The sequence below is a fragment of the Chelonus insularis genome, unplaced genomic scaffold (assembly GCF_013357705.1).
Source record: "Chelonus insularis isolate UGA/USDA-ARS -01 unplaced genomic scaffold, ASM1335770v1 contig_317_pilon, whole genome shotgun sequence".
NCBI lineage: Eukaryota > Metazoa > Arthropoda > Insecta > Hymenoptera > Braconidae > Chelonus > Chelonus insularis.
This window is the reverse complement of record NW_023276487.1, coordinates 241,792-260,148: the sequence shown is the minus strand read 5'-3', so window position 1 is coordinate 260,148 and position 18,357 is coordinate 241,792. Positions and strand designations below refer to the sequence as shown.

The window sequence follows — 18,357 nt, the reverse complement described above, 5'->3', positions numbered from 1 at the left end:
CAAGCATTCTGAAAGTTAAATATAAATATTTAATTGGATATTATAGATTGGTTTTATTGAGTGAAAAGGTGAAGTTTTTATTGCACCAATGTCCAGTAAATGTTATGCTAATGTTGAAGAATTTTATTTATCCATTTATTTATGTTTTTCTTTTATTTTTATTGTAAGGGTAGATAAAATAGTAATTTGTGTCTATCGCTTATTCGATTTTTTTCTCATTCGAATAACTGGCTCATCCTACTTATAACACCCGATATTCCCTTGAGAGTTTCCCATCATTTTGAGGGGATAAAATTGAACGATTCGAGCTTTTTTTCTTGAAGAAATTCTTGTTATTTTTTTTATAGTGTCATAAAAATTTCTACCACATAAGAAGCACTGCTCAAGTCAGATCTATTTTATTGGCGAAGAAAAAATATTTTCGAGTTCAATTGCTGCTGGAGAAACCATATGATGACGAAGATATCACATGATGATGGAGGTGTCAAATGTTGTACGTGCAACCAATGATGAGGATGATTAGGTGAGTATTCAATAATTGAGATAATTATATGTTAGAGTTCACTTAATGAAGTCGTTTTAAACTGATTGACTATTCATGTATGTATTTAACGTCAAAAGATACATTTGGATTACTACATGATCATTTTAAAGCATCAGAAGGACGAAGTATTTATAGGTGGTGTAGACCACTATTATAGTGAAGCCTATTAAACTATTTTTTATTTAACATTATAATGCACCAAGTAGTTAACATTTTACACTAAAAATTAATTATTAACAAAGAAGAAATTATTATTTCCTCGATTTGAAGATAAATTGTAATAAATTAAAACATTTAAACTTAAATGAAGTTTTTTCTTTTACAATATTATATTAGAAAATTTCTGCTTTAGATTTGATTATTTATTTCTTTAATAATCGATTTAGCCATTTTTTTTCATGTGTAAAGAAAATAGGTATTCTCGCAACCCTTATCAAAGGTAAGGTCACTGTCCCAATTATCGTTCATGAACCTATTTTCGCTGAGTAAACTTTAAAGTAATTGTTATTTCCACAAAGAATACATAATTATTTTTCTATATGGATTGAATACTTGTGTAATCATAAAAAGATGCAAGAGAATTTTTTGTGACCAACATTTCTTCAAAAGATTTTTAATTACAAAATAAAATTTACTGAATGAAAAAAAGTTCAGGAGCGACAATCGAGACATTTACCTTAATTGTAGCTGTTTATAGTATCAAATGATAATTAACACCAAGTATTGACCGGCAACATTTATTTAGGATTTGTTATAAAAACTCTCAATGATATTTTCTTTCTAAAAATACATGGTACAAATATTTAATCTATTAATGAATAATAAAAATTTACTTGGACCTAGATAGAAAGCTACCTCGAATAGATAGCTTCAATCTAGTATCAACACTTTGTATGTATTTTGAATATGGACGTGAGATTTCTCTAGATAGATTTCTACCCGAAGATGAGTCAGATCTTGAGTTACATAAGAAAATGAACTAAATTTATTTTTTATCAAATTATTATATTGACAAGAATTGATTGTTGATGAATTTTTATTTTAAAAAATTATAAAACTACTGGAAAAATCGTTAAACAATAAATTGACTGGCAAAACATACGCAGGATCGTTTGAAAGTGCAACGACGCGAAGCAATTACAGATTTTGCGTGAGTCGGGGACGCGTGCAAACTCTTTGTGAGGGTTGAGTCAAGTAGAGAGGATTTTCAAGGGTGCTAGTATAAGAGTGAGGGAGCGACTACTGTGTAAGAGAAGAGGGTGAACTTGAAATAGTAGTCACCCTTCCGACGTGTCTGTAGTACCAACGATAATCGCACGCGAGAATCGCGTACAAGTAATTGGAGAGTCCAAGCGTGCACTCGTCGAAATTTAAGAATATACTCCTGCAGTGATGTTAAATACTTTCAATATTCCAGTCACGTTTCTAATGAGCTGACCAATTATCTATTACTTCAGCTGCAATCAATGCTTCTACACATTCACCGTGAACTCTTCAAAATTTTATTGACATTAAAAAAATCAATAAATGATTATAAATTAAAAATGATTATATGCTATAATAAATTAGGTATTTATATCATCATTATTGAAACAGTCATTCATTTTTTCATTTGTGTTGATTCATATCATTATAGTACGTGTGTGGTATATGAGATAAATTTTATATTTAACAACACTGCAATTTTATATTATTATTATTATGATGTGGATTATGTGGTATCATTCAAGAGAATGGTGTTAGATCCTGTGAGATGTGCTATCAAACTATCATCTAATAAGTAATTTGCCTCGTCTACTCTGTGGTTACTCTTCACCCGTTTTCGATATCTACCGTAGAATCGATCTTGTCACATACCAAGATTTTATCATTTTAATATCCTTATGATTAAAAATTTTATTTCAATAAAATTCATTAAAACATCAATTACCATTTATAAAGTTTATCATCAATGATAATAATAAACATATAAAAAATACTAAAATTGAATCAATCATCTAGATCATTATAAATAATGAATCAATTAATTTTTTATTATTAATTAACAAATTATTTTTACAATTTATCTCCATCAAAATAACATGAACATAAGTTTATTATTTTTCAAATAATTATGAAATATTACCAACTAAAATAATTAATTGTCTATCTTATTGTCAGTATTTTATTTCTCATTATTTTCCACTTTTTAATTATTTTTAAATTTATGTGAGAATACCAGACGTTCAACGGTCTATCAAAGCCCCATAAAATCCTACTAGTAATAGCGATAGCTACTTTGAGAAAGTAATTCTAGATCAGGCTAAACTGCGATAAACTTCCACACAATTTGTCCGAGTTCTTCATCAATTCACTTTAAGAGGCTTCTAAAACATTTTCCAAAATCTAGGGAGGATGTAAAGAAAAAATAATTTACCGAGGATGAATCGTTGTACTTTAAATGAAGCAAAGTAGGAAAGCGCAATTACTGAAGAAGAAAGCAATCTAAAACCATGGTTTTCGTGTCTTTAATCTTTTTCTCATCCTTCGATAACGCCCTGCATACGTTTTTATAGCAATACACCGAGGGTCTTTGACTCACGGCCATTAGCAACCTGATATCTCTTTAACTTTTACGTTCCTTCCTGAACCTCTTCCTTTTGTTGAATATTTTATTTTTCATGCTACATTTTATCTGTCAGCAGACAAGAAAATCAATATCCAATCAATAATTCATCGTCTTGTAGTTTATTTTATTTTTAAAAAAAATTTTCAATACCACTAAAAGAGTTGAATAAATAAATTTGTTGATTTCATTGATGTCGTTATGTCTACAAATTAACGTTATGAGCATTACTTTATACCCGAGACTATTTGTATACTGATATTGGAGGATACAATTCCACAAGTTTGCACTTAATCACCAAATGGACTTGGATTGGAAATGGCAAACTTTCTTCGACCCTTTGCAATATCAGTTGGCAATGTTGAGAGTTTAGTTAGTGACACTTTCGATGCTTTGAAGTCCAATGAGTCGCTCAACCCTGGATGTCATTCATCTATCCTTCTCTTTGCTTCCCATTCAACGCAAAACACACCTCTTCCATTCCACTCTTCAATTATCGAAATCCTTGATCATGCTTATTAATGAAAATGGATTTTACTTAGGGTCTATTTATGTGTTTGTGAATAGAAAAAAAAAACATTACTCAGCCAAAAAAGCTTTTATGGAGCATATTGTAATTTTCTTATAAGGTACATCGTGAGGAGGGAGTGTGTAAAGGTAGACCATCATATCCATCCTGTGATCTCATACTAGAATAACGTTTTTTCTGGATGTTAAGGGAGAAATGCTACGATAACAGGAGGTGAATAAAAAATGATAGACTGTAACTAGAGTTGATATTAAATTCAAGACTTTTCTTGATGTTTGAAATGCAAAAAAAACTGATGCATTATGGAAAAATTTCTAGGGGAGTAAAGTTGTTTATGAAATAGTTTATTGATTTTTTTAATGAAAAAAGAGGAGGTAGATTGGAGAATAAATTAAGTAATGAGGGATAAAAATAAATAAATTTACATATTGAGGCCTAATTTGTATATTCCAAGTAAAGATATATAAATACATATTTGATAAGAGAAAAAATAAATTGATTCATTTTAGTATTATTATTTTTATGATGATTTTATTATATCTCTGATTATTATTGCTCTAAAGGGTCATTCTTAATCCATGAATTAAATAAATGTCGATACTTATAATAATGAGATATTTTATTTTTTGATAAATAATACTTGATAATTTTTCTGAATTCTTTCTACGATTTTGTATCCCAGTTTTGCTTTTATTTTTTTATTATCTTTCTATTTATATTCTACCAACTTTTTCAATGGTTCATTAGTAAACTTTTGTATTTAGACTATTCTGTAGAATTCTCAATTTTACTAAATCCTTGTAATTTTAGCTTCTTCTAATTATATTATATTATTTTGTTTAACAACATATGAGTCTATATAAACACCACAATAAATTTTTTTTAATCAACTTGTTATCTTTACTATTTACTAAAAGATATCTTTATTTTTTTTTTTATTTACACAGAGAGAAAGGAATTTTAAATTTTATGCCAAAAAATAGTAGTCCGTTTGTTTCGAGTACAAAAATAGCAATAAGCAATTGTTTACTTAGTATACATTACAATTTTTTTCGTAAAAATTTTATTATGAATCAAAATTGTGAACTATACAAAAATAAATATAAAATAATACAATTGAATTGTGTAATAAAATTTTTACAAGAAAAAATGGTTATGTGTACAAATTAAATAATTGTTTATTGCCATTTTTGTACTTGAAATGACAGGCTATTATTTATTGGAGTAAAATTTACCATTTCTTTCTCTCTGTGTATTTGATGGAAATTAAAAAAAAAATTACTCTATCATATCACAGATAACTTTTAATAATTGCACCTACATTTCCATGAATATAAATAAGTTAATTATACGTTCGATAATTTCTGAACAACTCACAAATACCGACATTATTATCGTTGCGATTATCGTTGGATCCTATTTATTAGTAAAGAGAAATTGGACATTGTCAACCCGCGCTATGATAAATTAGCCAACACAAACATTAACACGATATTCAATCAAATACTAACATAATAGAATATCTATAATCCGAGTTCTATATCTAGCATATGATAAATGAATCAGCTTCCTGCTCATGTGCATTAAAAATATTAAATTAGGTAAATTGTGGCTAGTTGAGAGGAGTAAAGGAAACAGGAAACAGACGGAAGGAATGAAGAAAAAAGTATATGTAAAAGGGACTAATGTACTGCCGAAATATAGAGGGTGATTTGGAAACATGGGGCAAAACGCACGTGGTTATGTTGGTTAGGATACATGTATAGGTATAGAGATTGGTACGACTAAGCATAGAATGAGTCACGTGCCATCTGCCCTTACACACTCGGACTCTATTATAGCACGTGATATCATATTCCAGGAGTCTATGGATTTTCTTGTATCGCAATGGATTTGGTCTTAAGTAAATATATTATGACTTTTCTATGTTATCCTATCAATAAATTATCATTTTATACACATTTAATGTTTATGTGAATCAAAAAATAAATGTGTGCTTCGTAAGGGATCGTTGGAGAGATTAGTGCTGTTCAAATATTCGAAACTTCTTTGATGCTTTTATGCTGGAAAATGAATATTTTAAATAATTATTAATAAATTTTCGACTGTTTGTCGATCATAAATTTATTTGTTTAATGCATTTTAACCAATTAATTCAATTTTTTTAATTTTATTATTATTAGTTTTCCATTTGTTTTAATATTATTTGGAAATCATTAATAATATAGAATTAAATAGAATTTATTTATTCAAATAAAAGAATTTTAATAAACAAAAGATTTATGCATCATCTATTTTTAATAAAAAAAAGTATCAAAATTCAACCATTTATTTTAAGTAAATTTTTGTTGATTTACATTTTCATATAAAAACAATATTTTTTCTAGAAAATAAAATGATAAGAATAAAAAACTGATTGTTTTTTATAAATACGGCGTTCAGTTTAAATGAAAAATTACAAATGGGAAAATATTTATAGAATAAATCCAAGCAGTTGAATTCAAAAATTAATTAAATTTTGTTTCGCAATTTTATGAGTGGAGTATAAAAGAAAATCACATAGTCTGTTGTGTAGAAAATAAATTCTCTAATGGTTTACAGTTAAAACTGGAACGTTAAAACGTCAAACAATAAAAGAGCATAATCCGTTTATTCAAAAAAGAATTTCAATTTATATCTTCTACCATAATTTTCCTAGCACATTTCAAATTCCTTCATATTCTAATTTATGTGTCACCAATTGTTTTATACAAAATTTCTCTCAAACGACAACTTTAAAATACTCCATGAAAATCCTGAGCTTTGTGTACGTATTGAGGTGGTGAAATGAAAAGTTGTGTGTATTTCATAAAATATAAATTTAAATTGAAATTTGGATGCAAAATAGCACTGGGGATTTTAGTAATCTTCTCGACATAATTGTGTGAAATTTCAAATTCTTTTTTTTTATTAAACAAATTCACTTAATTAAATTATTTATTCAAAGAAAGAAAAAATGAAAATATTATTTCTCTATAAAAAAAAATTAGAAAGCATAAAAAAGATACAAAAAAATTGATACTTATTATTTTACGAGTATCTTGAAATAAATATGAGTGTCTAATAAATTCTTATCGTCAAATCCACTGATCAGATAATTTTTTATATAAACATAAATGGCTGTATAATGAATGTATTCGAGTGTGGTTAATAGATGGGTGTGGTTCACCTGCGAGTAGAGAACTTGAATCGATATTTCGCGTTGACCCTGCGGCTATTTTTACTTCTTCACCCTATTTTATTATATTTTCCGTTTAACTATTACTACTATTACAATTCATTATTTTCTTTCTACGTTGTTCGCCTTAATTAATTCTCTTGTTCTTTTTCAATGAAAGTCTCATAAAACCAGCACTTTTTTCCGTAGCTTAATAATTATCATCCCGTTTACACCTACTTTTAAGGTCTTTTTTTAAATCGTCATTCTCAACATTGGATTTGAAAAAAAAAATTACTGAATAATGAATAGAATAGAAAAGACAAGAAAAATTTTTTCTGTAGCATCAATCTTATTAAAATCCCATAAGATATACTTCAAGTGTATTAATCTACAAATATAGAAGATCCTTATACTCAACTCATGACTTTCATCGTCTTTTCTTTGCTTTGCTCCTACTCTTATTTCTATACCGCAGCCATTTCTCGCAAAAAAGTAATTTTCTTACAGGCGTCTGGAACTTCTTTCGCCTTAGCACTTCAGGAGAGTTATGAGTTTATCTTTTCAGTATATTTTTTCTTCTCGGCTTTCCTTTATACCCAAGTAAAAGAATACTTTGTATTTTTTTTATTTTATTTCGTCTGTTGTGATCTTTATTTTATAACATTAGTTGAGCACTTGAAGAAAAAACTTTTGACAGTTTTAGAAAAATAAATATTAGCCTGATATGTCTTCTATCAAATTGATATTTTAGAATAGAGTAGAGCAAAATTAAAAAAAAATAAAATAATATCCTCAGGGAATTTCACATCAAGTAACGAGATCGTATCTGACGCGTTGCGTGTCATTTACATATTTAGCCCGCAGGCGTTGAGATCTTATGCTTGGCAATCCGAAATTCATGGGGACGATATATATATTGAGGGTGGGAGACTTTTGGCAAAGAGAGAAGAGAGTACAGAGGTATATAGCTTGAAATGTTGACTTGATTTACATTTCACACTATGCCTAAAAGATATATCTTTCCTAACCATTTTTTGCGAAAGCATAGAAGGGTGGGAAATAGCACAAACTCGTTGGAAGACTGTGGCATAGAAATAAGACATCATTTTTTTTTCTCAAAATGTCTTTGGAATATTTTTGCTGGTTGAATAAAATATACATTGAAATGACAACCTGCTATATGATGTTCATAAGTATTTATGTTCCTAGGTAAACCTTGTTTAAGGTATAGTAAGGAATATTTTTATACCAGATTTTATTGCAGAACACTTGTCTTACTTTGCTCACTACAAAAGATATAAGAAAAAGAATATTTTTATATGCAATATTGTATTGTTTGTGATAAAGAAAAATTTGTTATTTTTAGTTTGTGAAAGACTGAAGATAAGATTGTAGGAATTTTAACATTTAGAACCTTTTTACCAAATTTTTAACATTTGAAAGATATTCTCATGTAGAAAAAGAATATCATTTGCCCTACTATGAGTAATGTCCATCATATAAAATAATTACAAAAAATCTATAAACATTTTATAAGACTTAGTATAATAAGATCTGATCATTTATTATTAATAAATCTGTCATAAAGTAGCAGGTTTATATATTATTCAAAAATTACTTGACAATTATTATTCACAATCAATAATGATTCCCTCACAGAAGGTTTCAATCACATGAATGATTCATCAAACATTACAAAAAAACATTTCATATTAAATCCAAATACATCAACCTTTCTAGAAGTCTTGAATTTGTTGACAAAATTTTCTAGTTGAACAAGTTCAGAACATACTGAAAAATGTTCAAGCTCAGTAACTTGAACTCTCTAAGGCCAAAACCACTAAAGTCTGCTTAACATGAAAAATTCCTCTGAGAAATGATTATTGAAAAACTTACCGGTATAGGTTGGGGCGAACTGTCTCTGGACAAGTTGCCAAGCGTTGTTAAAAGGCGTCGTGGGGCACCCAACACCGAGTCTCGCCATCGTTCTAGACAGAAAAAGTGATTTCATCAGTGAGTTTTCTTCCATGTCACACATTTCATCTCCACACCACCAAGAGTATGTACAACTATTAATTGGAATTTTAGCACTAAAGTGCTAAAAATGAGTAATTTAAAACCGTATCATATAGCATAAAGGCCAAAGTTGACACCAGGTGTTATAGTGAGTAGCTAGTAACATCAGACAGCATGTATTAATCGTCGCGAGGCAATTACTATAGACTAAAATGAACACATAGCAAGAGAAACCCGAAACTAGAGAAGTATGGTGGTGGTAGGATAACTAAGTTAGATGGGAAGAGTATTAGGTGAAGATAACATAGATTTAACCACAGGAGGGTTTAATATTGCGATAGTTGGATTAAGTGTTCAATGTCCTTAAAATGTCTCCTTCTCTCTTGTTAACTTTCACTGTATCGTGTCTACAGCTAAGTCGTTTGACTTATTAGAACGACTTTCATTAAATGTCTTGATGACGGATCACCTCATTTGAAGCTTTATACGACTCAGTCCTACAATCTAGATTTACTGACAATTTCTTGGTGTTCCTAACAGTAATCAGTCACGACTACCCTTGTTAACCTTGTCACAATAACTTGGGTCTTGCTGTCAAAAACTTCTTTATAATTACTACTGTTTAGATTGAATAAAAATGTCAATTATTGATGAATATAAGTCATTTGTTATCCTGATACTTTAAATCACTATTGTTAAAATAATTTTTTCTAGGAAATAGAACTTTTTTCAATTCCTTTGATTGAGAATTAATGTAGAACAAATTTAAATATTGTACTATAATAACAAACGGTATCTATTCTTGACATATTAGATCAATTTTTTTCAAAGTTTTATTCAACATTTCTTGAGAAGAAAATACTACACATCATAAAGTTCAGCGTCAGATGACAAATGGTTTGTTTAAAAATAGCACGAAAAATGTCAAGTTACAGATGATGCATTATCAAGTCAGGTGAATAATATCAGGATCAACTTGATAAAAAGTATAAACACTGCAAACAAAAAGTTAGAAAAATTGTCTACAGAAAGTGACTTGATCCAACTTTTAATAAATCTTGAAATTAAATAAAAATAAAAAGCTAATAAATCAGCTAAAACAAATTATACCTGCAAGAAAAAAACATTTTAATTTCAATTTCAATCATGTTCCCAACTGCTAAAAAATTGCAATTGGTCTCATTTGACCCCATGAAAGTAAAACAAAAGAAATGAGGGGAAGATGCAATATGAATAGACAATATCCCATTCTGATTTGATAACAATGACGGTTTGACATAGAAATAGGAAGTAAACCAGAAATGCCTTTACCCTAGTGCGTCCGGTGTTCAATCCCCTGTGGTCTGGGGTTGCGAATTACTCCCTTGTATTAACTTACGTAATTGAGATTTATTAATACAGAGGCCACGTAATGCTCATTTTCTCTTTCATATACGTTACGCTTATGCCTATCGAAAAGGGGAGAGTTGGGTTGATGGAGCAGGGTTTATCACATTTACTGCTATAAACTAGTATGATTTTTAGTAGTAATAATAGACTTACATATATGGTTTGTAATATACCAAAACTATTGACTTATTCTTAATAATTGGATACCATCTTACAACCTGCTATTGTTTAAGTTACTTATTATTTTAATGCTGATTTATTCCAGCTTATTCATTAAGGAAATGTTGTATTACAAGTCATAGGTAATAGCATGTTTCAAGATATAATGTGTTAACAATAAATAAAATAAGATGTGTAAATTTTTTATATTATTATTACCTTGCTTATTATTGGTGAAAAAGATATTGCCTACTTTCACTAGGGTTTATTAGTCTATGCTAATTATAAGTGGAAAATTATAGTTTATAAATGTATAATAATAGTACTGTATTGTGTAGTGTTTATATCTACATTTATAAATTTTAAATTGCAGTTAAGTAGAGTGGTTTACACATAATTTGACATTACCTTACCTATCCTGATAGTTATTTCAATTATTTTTAATTTTTATTAACAATAGGCTGTTTGATTGTTAGACAATCATATTGGAAGTCAAATAGACTAATTGAGATCAATGATGTTAAGTACATCTAAATTGTCACTTTTGTCAGACCAGAATTTTTCTGACACCACTTGGACTTATTGTTTTATTATGATGAGAGAAATGAATAGGCCATTATTTTAAATTTAAATTTTTAATTAGTAAGATATCTATATCTAGAAATGACATTTTTTGCTAGCTTTTCATCCTGAAAGAATATTTCATTATTTGATTGACATTAGAATTAAAAAAAAATGTTTCTTTTCATCAATTCATTTTAATTAATCAACTTTTTTTGAATTAATATTCAATTTCATTTGCATGGCATATTAATATGAGAACTTATATGTTAGTATTAGTCTTTTTAAGACCACTAATAAAGATCATAATCAATGAAAATGAATTTCTACATTTTTTACTTACAATTAAATTATTTATAATCAATATTCAGGAATAATTGTGTTATTTTTAGATAAAACATATTGATAAATGTTTTATTGAGTTACAGAAGCCATAAAATACTGTTTTAAAGTATAAAAAAATAGTTAGAGGTAGTTAGACAGGCTTGGAAAGTTCAAAAGTGAAAAAAGTAAAGATTCTTTGGACTAAAAATTCAAAACTCGTTTGCACGCGGAATTAAACTGAAATAAATCATAAATATTAAACGAGGCCTTCAGTCAAGGGATTACGAGGGTTGGACCGTCACCCCCATCTTTAAACCCCCTAAACTACATTTTTCATGATGCATCTCTTGTTCTCTCATCTATCCCCCATTTTAAACTGTTTCATCGAGCTTACTAACTACACAATCGAGTCTCAGGAAATTGCATAAGTCCCTCCTTTCGCTGGACAAGAAATTTCAATGACAATGAATCTTCTTCCTTCCTCGTTTTTCTTTTCACTCTCACTGAATTGACCAGCATTCAGACTAACAATCAATATTAGTTGTCAAGTGAAACTGGTGAATTTCCGGTACTAAATTCAACCGCTCTTGTATAATTAGATCATTAAGTATCTCTAATTAAATTCAATCATGTGCTGTAGAATCATTTTATTTAGTTAAAGTCTTTTTATATAAACAATATCCTAGAATGTTGATTTAATATTATATTATTTAAAAAAATAAATAATATTTAGATTGATTAGGAAATAGGATCGGTTTGAGTTGCACTTCAAGGTGAGAAGACTCGTTAAGTAATTATATATGAATTTTTAATAGAACTAAAGATGTCTTGACGATAGAATTAGAGAGGAGAGATGATCTCTGAATAGAAATCGAAGCAAATGAGTGTTGCGAGAGAACATATATGCGATGTATTTCTTACGAAATAATCACTTTCTATCCATTGAGTTGCAAGAAATTGATTACCTTCATTTTCAATGTATTTTTATTTGCAAGATCTTACAGCGTCTGATCCAATCTAGTAATAATCTACTTTATAAGTCACTGAAGTTACTTCTAAAGGAGATTATCGTTCAAAATTCTTCCAATTTATTTTTTAATATATTACCATTTATAGGAGGATTGTAGAGTTTAGATTTTTAATAAAATGTATTTGCTTTTAAATTTTATTAAAGACTCTTTGTGACTTGTTAAAATCAAATTTTTATTAGATAAAAAACAAGCTTGTGTACAATCAATAAATAATTGTTTTATTACTCCAAAAATTTTGAGGTTTGATTAATATTCGAATTTTTTACTTCCAATTAATCAAACTAATCCCACTAAATTCTAGCTCAGTAAGAAAAATGTGAGAAAAACATGAGAAAAAAGTTTTATTGAGCCATCGAAATTGGTGTGACGAAAATCGATGACCAGTCGTTGTACTCTTCATTCTGTTGCCGTAGGAGCAAAATGACTTGATTAACTGACGACGTGTCGTTACTGTGAGCGACCCGAAAACCAACCCCTAAGTTGGCCGATTGCCCGATGTTGCGACCAAGGGTTGCACACCATCATCAGTATGTTTAGGGAGTATATGTTGAGGGAAGCATATAAGAAGGAATCATTTCTTGGTGGTCTTTACTCGGTTTTCCTTTATCTTAATCCTGTTTGATTAGGCTTTACCATGCTTTAATAAATTATTTGGATGATTTAATTCATTTCAGTAAAATTCATTATCAAAATACATCATTAAAAATATTTGTTTTCTTGATAAATAATGTTTACAAATAATCAAAAGATAATTTCTTGATGTCAGGAAGATTGATTATGTCATTTGATAGATTGTTAGAAAAATATTAAAAATGGAAGGTAAATTGAAAACTTTCAGAAAGATCTTAATAAATTATTATCATTATACATTTAGTAGACTGCAGTCAATAGGTTCAAACGTGATGTGTGTTTAGAGTTTAGAGATGCTTTCTATCCATGCATTCTTACATGCAACTGATTGATGCACAATTATACTTTACATTAAGGAGACCTGCATCTTCTCATTGCTTAATTGCTTGGGTATAGTTGAAGGAACTCGACTTGAGTCACTTTTCCTCTGGACATTTCCTCGTTTCATCTTTCTTGGTATTTGTTTCAATAATAAGTTACGGTGAGCGAAAATAACTAATATGTTATATACTCTTAATTATATAGCATGCAACTCTGTTCATAATTCAAAAAAACTTACTCATATACCACTAATTTCTATCATTTCTTTAACATTTTGAATAAAATATAAATAATTCCTTTTGCTTCAATCAACTGATGAATAGATGAAGTTAATATCTTTTATCTCCTGGCAGTTATTGATCAATTTTAATTCAATGTTAATTAGTGTTTATTTAGAATGAAAAACGTTAAATAAAAATGTCAGATCCAAAAAACAACGAATGTCTATCAACCCCAAAGCAATTCAAACTTTTCTATGCAATCTCAATCAACAATGCATGTTCTCAGCTCTCAGCACCAAAGTATACATTGAGAGTTCACAAGGGTTTCCGCCTTATGAATAAAATAAGATGCTATTCCTAAGCTGTTGAACCATCTCTTGGAATATTTCGTCTTCATTCCATCTTTCTCTCACTTGGTGTATACCAGACGAGTCGTATTCACGATAAAAACCTTGTGTACTGAAGTCATCCCCAACTGCCATCATTTCTCCCCTGTCCTGGAACATCTTGAACATCCAATGGGAAACCATGTTGCGATATGGACATTCACAAGGCCATAAACTGGTATTACCACGTCCCCATATGTCATACCAAGTTGAAAATTTATTTGATCGTTTTGTTGTGCGAGGGTGTTAGATTTTTCGCCCTTTAACTAAAGTTTCTAGATAGATTAATTTATCATAATCAAAGTAGAGCAAAGTGTAAAGAAAATATCAAGTATAGAATAGAGCAGTGATCTAGCACCAAAGTTGGTGTTAGATCATTATTCAAGATGGTAAAGTGTTACTCGCAAAAGTCATTATGATTTAAGACGAGCTTTTATGCAGATCCTTGTCTCTATTAGTTAGCTAGTTAAAGAGTAATAAATTTTAATAACAAAAGCATTTTCTTAGTCCATAAAGAATAAATAACACAGCAATTTTTCTTAAATTTAATCAGAATATTTATGCTAGTTTCTGAACATTTATCATTAGAAATCTTCATATAAATTGGGAAATGTTGAAGTATTGTATTTAAATATCAATTCTAAATGAGAAAAATAATTATTGCAACACAACTACTTCAGTAATTTCTTCATTATTTTCATTTTCCCTGAACTCTCTCATTCATGTCTAGTGTAAATTGAACACATGTAGCTAAGATACACCCACATATCCAAGATAAAGAAAAGGGAGCCCATCATCGTTATTTATTACTTCACTTCCACCAGGCTTTCTTGCCAACCGCAATAACAGCTCTGGACAAATAGCTCAGTAAGCGTCTCAACCTCTAGTATTTCCTGTCCTAAGCCACCAAAATCAAAGTGTTAAACTTTAACACGTTGGAACTTGGAAAAAAGGAAAATTGAGTGGTTTGTATCCTCACTGAAGTTCAAAAAAGCATCACAGAGAAAGAATAGGACTGTGTAGAGTAAAGGGAACAACACCGCAAGCGCTTGAGTTTCCTTTGTTTGAATCTAGAGTCTTCTTTTTTATTGTTCTTTTATAAGCCGCTACCATATCATACCTATTCTTTGTTATCTTTTAACTTCTCTCTTCTATTTTCTATGCTCTCTTATGTATGTGTTGAACCATTTGCTCTTGAAATATTTCGAAAAATTCTCCGCCAACTTTCCTCAGGCAACATTCATGATGAAAATAACGTACTGATGAAATGTCGATATGTCAATTCGATTGTAATGAGATTGAATATTAATATTTACGGATCATGAGAAATGTATAAATTGGCCCGTCAGATTTTCATTAGAGCGCAATTTTCTACTCCAACCGACAGAATAATTCCCTATAGGGAATTTACTAGAGTGAATGTTTGATAAAAGATTGTGAATTTAACTTTGCATTTCAAATAAAGAAAATTCGAAAGATATAATATGGGAAAATATATATACATTATTAATGAGTTAATTCAAGCTTAAAGTTTGTTTTGAGTTACAATCCTTTATTTTTTTATTCTAAATGTGTTGATTTCATCAACATTTCAATGTTTGTTTTGAAGTATTCCAAAAAATTTGAATATATTTTAATATTTGAATAATTTCAGCATAAATATATATCAACAAAAGTGTTTATGTTGTAAAATATATGAATCTGTACGTTCACTATTATTGTTTTAAGTTCACCAAAAGTAATTTTAAAAAGTTCCAACTGTAATGTTCCTGATAAAAATCAAATTTTAATTCCACTAATATTTCTAATAATTTCATTTTTATTTTTAAACTTAAAAAAATAGATAGGTTCATGAGTAAAAAAATAAGCTGTAAAATTTTTTCTTAGGTATTTTATATTATGGGTATCCAGTAAAATTAGCAATTCGGCATTGATGATACGCTTTCCGTTATTTCTATTCCTCGAGCATTCCATGCATCCGACTTTTACTACTGCAGGACGTTGTTTAGTTCCTGCTACTACCTGCTCTAGAAACATTGGTCAGACTGTTCCAAAGCACAACTAGCTTGAACCTATTTGAAAACACCTGGGCTTTTGAGGTTTATCAATATTATCGTGCTCCGAGAAAGTTACATACACATATTTATCCCTTCAAGTTCATCAACCATGACATGTTCAATATATTGAACTACTTTCCAAGGCTGGTTTGTTTGTATAGAAATATGGTAGAATTCCAATCAGCAGTTAAGAAAGGTCAGATTTTATTGAACATTATGATGACGTGTAAAAGCTCAATTCATCTTAGAAAAAGTCTGTATTGATAATCTTGAAGATTAGAAAAAAGACCTGAATTAGCTGATAGTTTTGATAAAAAAAAGTAATTTTCAAGTATGTATTATAAGAAAAAAAATTCCACTTCTGATTTTATCAACTTGGAGTTGGACGTTTGATTGCAGAGTAGACTTTCCAGTTTTCAGGGTGACAAATTTTCTACAATTAATTATGCTAATGATCTTAATAACTTTAATAAAGAAGCTAAAAATACAACATATCAGAGATCTTAAAGATGATTCTAAATAATCAGTTACGAATCTATCTCTATCTTCTCCTGAATTTGTTTGTTAATCATTACTACAGATGACCTGAAATTCTTTGACAGTACAAGGCATTCATTACCAACCAATTATTGCGATTGATGGATGTCAGACCCATTAATTAATTATTATATTGTGCTTTACCAGACTTCTATCATCAATAGAATCTAATTATTCCATTAATTTACTCTAGAATACTTCGAAATCGAGATTAAATTACAGAAAATTTTCTTTGATACTCATACTTCAGTTTTATGATAGCAATTAATTTAATTTATCACACTTTGTTATTTTCAATTTATAAAAAAAAAGAAATCAATAAAAGAAAATCATCAAACATATTTTGTATGTTTCAATTGGACCCTGACAAATATTGTGATGGTAGTGATCAAACATTGTCAGAGCTGTTTGCTAAAGGGAAAAAAATAAATATGAGAATATTCAGTCATCAAGTAATTAGAAGAATATACATAGAATTTAGGTTTGTGAAAACAAAGATTCATTGAAAAGTATAGAAAAACCTTCGATCTTTCGTAAAATAAATATAATCAAAGTTAATTAATTAATTAACAGTATTTTATAAATAAAATTTATTTCAAACTTCAATATGACTGCTTATATTATTTAATGGTAAAGTGTTTGTTCAATTTTATAATTAATTTTGTGGTTTACTTCACAATATACATGAACATGAGTAAATAATTAAATAATAAATGGTCAAATAAATGCTCTACTTGTCAATTCTCTTCTGGGAAAAACAATATTACTCAACTGAATAAATAATGAAGTATTTTTTTTATTACTTCCTAGTATTAGCTAATAATTATATCAAGTGGATTATATTCTAATCAAAATTCAAGTTGTCAAAGCTAAAGTATTCTTCGTTGATGAATTTCATAAATGTAGAGTAGACATAAGGGTGAATGATGTATTGTGATCCCATCATATTTTCAGTAAGTCGTAAATACTAAGAATAGATTATTGCTATGTTATAACTATGATTACAATGAAATTAAGTGTACTTCAGGAAACGTTGGTAAGCACTAGTATTGTTAATTATTCATGACAGACCGAGTGGGTTTAATCAGATCTTATCGAACAAAGGCGATTTTGTCATATTTCACTTGTCAGGCATTAAATCATTTATGGTGAACTCGTGTTATAATGAATTATAAAATAAGGTGAAAACTTCATTAAATCAATTATTTGTTATATTGTATGTCGTTTATTCACTGAAACATGTTTGTTCCAGAAAATTTGTCATAGAATTAATTAAATCCATAAATTAACAGCAATCACAAAACAATTTCTTTTCGGAATTGTTTTATTGATCAGCTTTTGTCACATGAATAAAATTATTATATTAAAAACATTAATTACATTCAATCACTCACAACAATTAGTTTATTTCTTTTTTTTTGAATATTTTAAAGGAAGATATTCCAATTTAACATAGCACATAAATTTTTTGTAGATAAAAATGGTTATTGAGAGAATACGTTTTGCTGATGCAAAGTTGGATGATAAATTGGAGATGATGGCTTGTGAAAGAATAATATCGGTGATTAAATAATATTATTCAACCTCAACAAAAAAGTCTCATCACAGAGAAATGGCAAAAAATTGGTTCAAATGTTGGTGGCAGCTTTTGAATTCAAATGTCTAGTTTTTTTGTTGACAAAGAACCATTTCCGTATTTGCATTCAGGCGACCGAAGTCACTAAAGTTTCGGTTTGCGCTTATGTGGAGCATGACGTGCAACTCAAACCAAGTAGTGAACATAAAGGATAAGGATTTCTTGAAAGAAATTAGAGCTTTGTGTCTGATACTTGTTAGAAAGTTTTGTCT

The 18,357-nt window shown here is 28.9% G+C and overlaps 1 protein-coding gene across 1 annotated transcript in view; it reads right to left on the bottom strand.

The window, feature by feature from the left end:
• The window catches only part of ChAT (Choline acetyltransferase), a 34,902-nt gene extending 26,043 nt beyond the window's left edge, over positions 1-8,859 (bottom strand). The window contains exon 1 of the mRNA XM_035080941.1: positions 8,774-8,859. The gene's annotated coding sequence lies outside the window, so the exon portion shown is untranslated. The remainder of the gene's footprint in view (positions 1-8,773) is intronic.
• Positions 8,860-18,357: the final 9,498 nt, after the last annotated feature.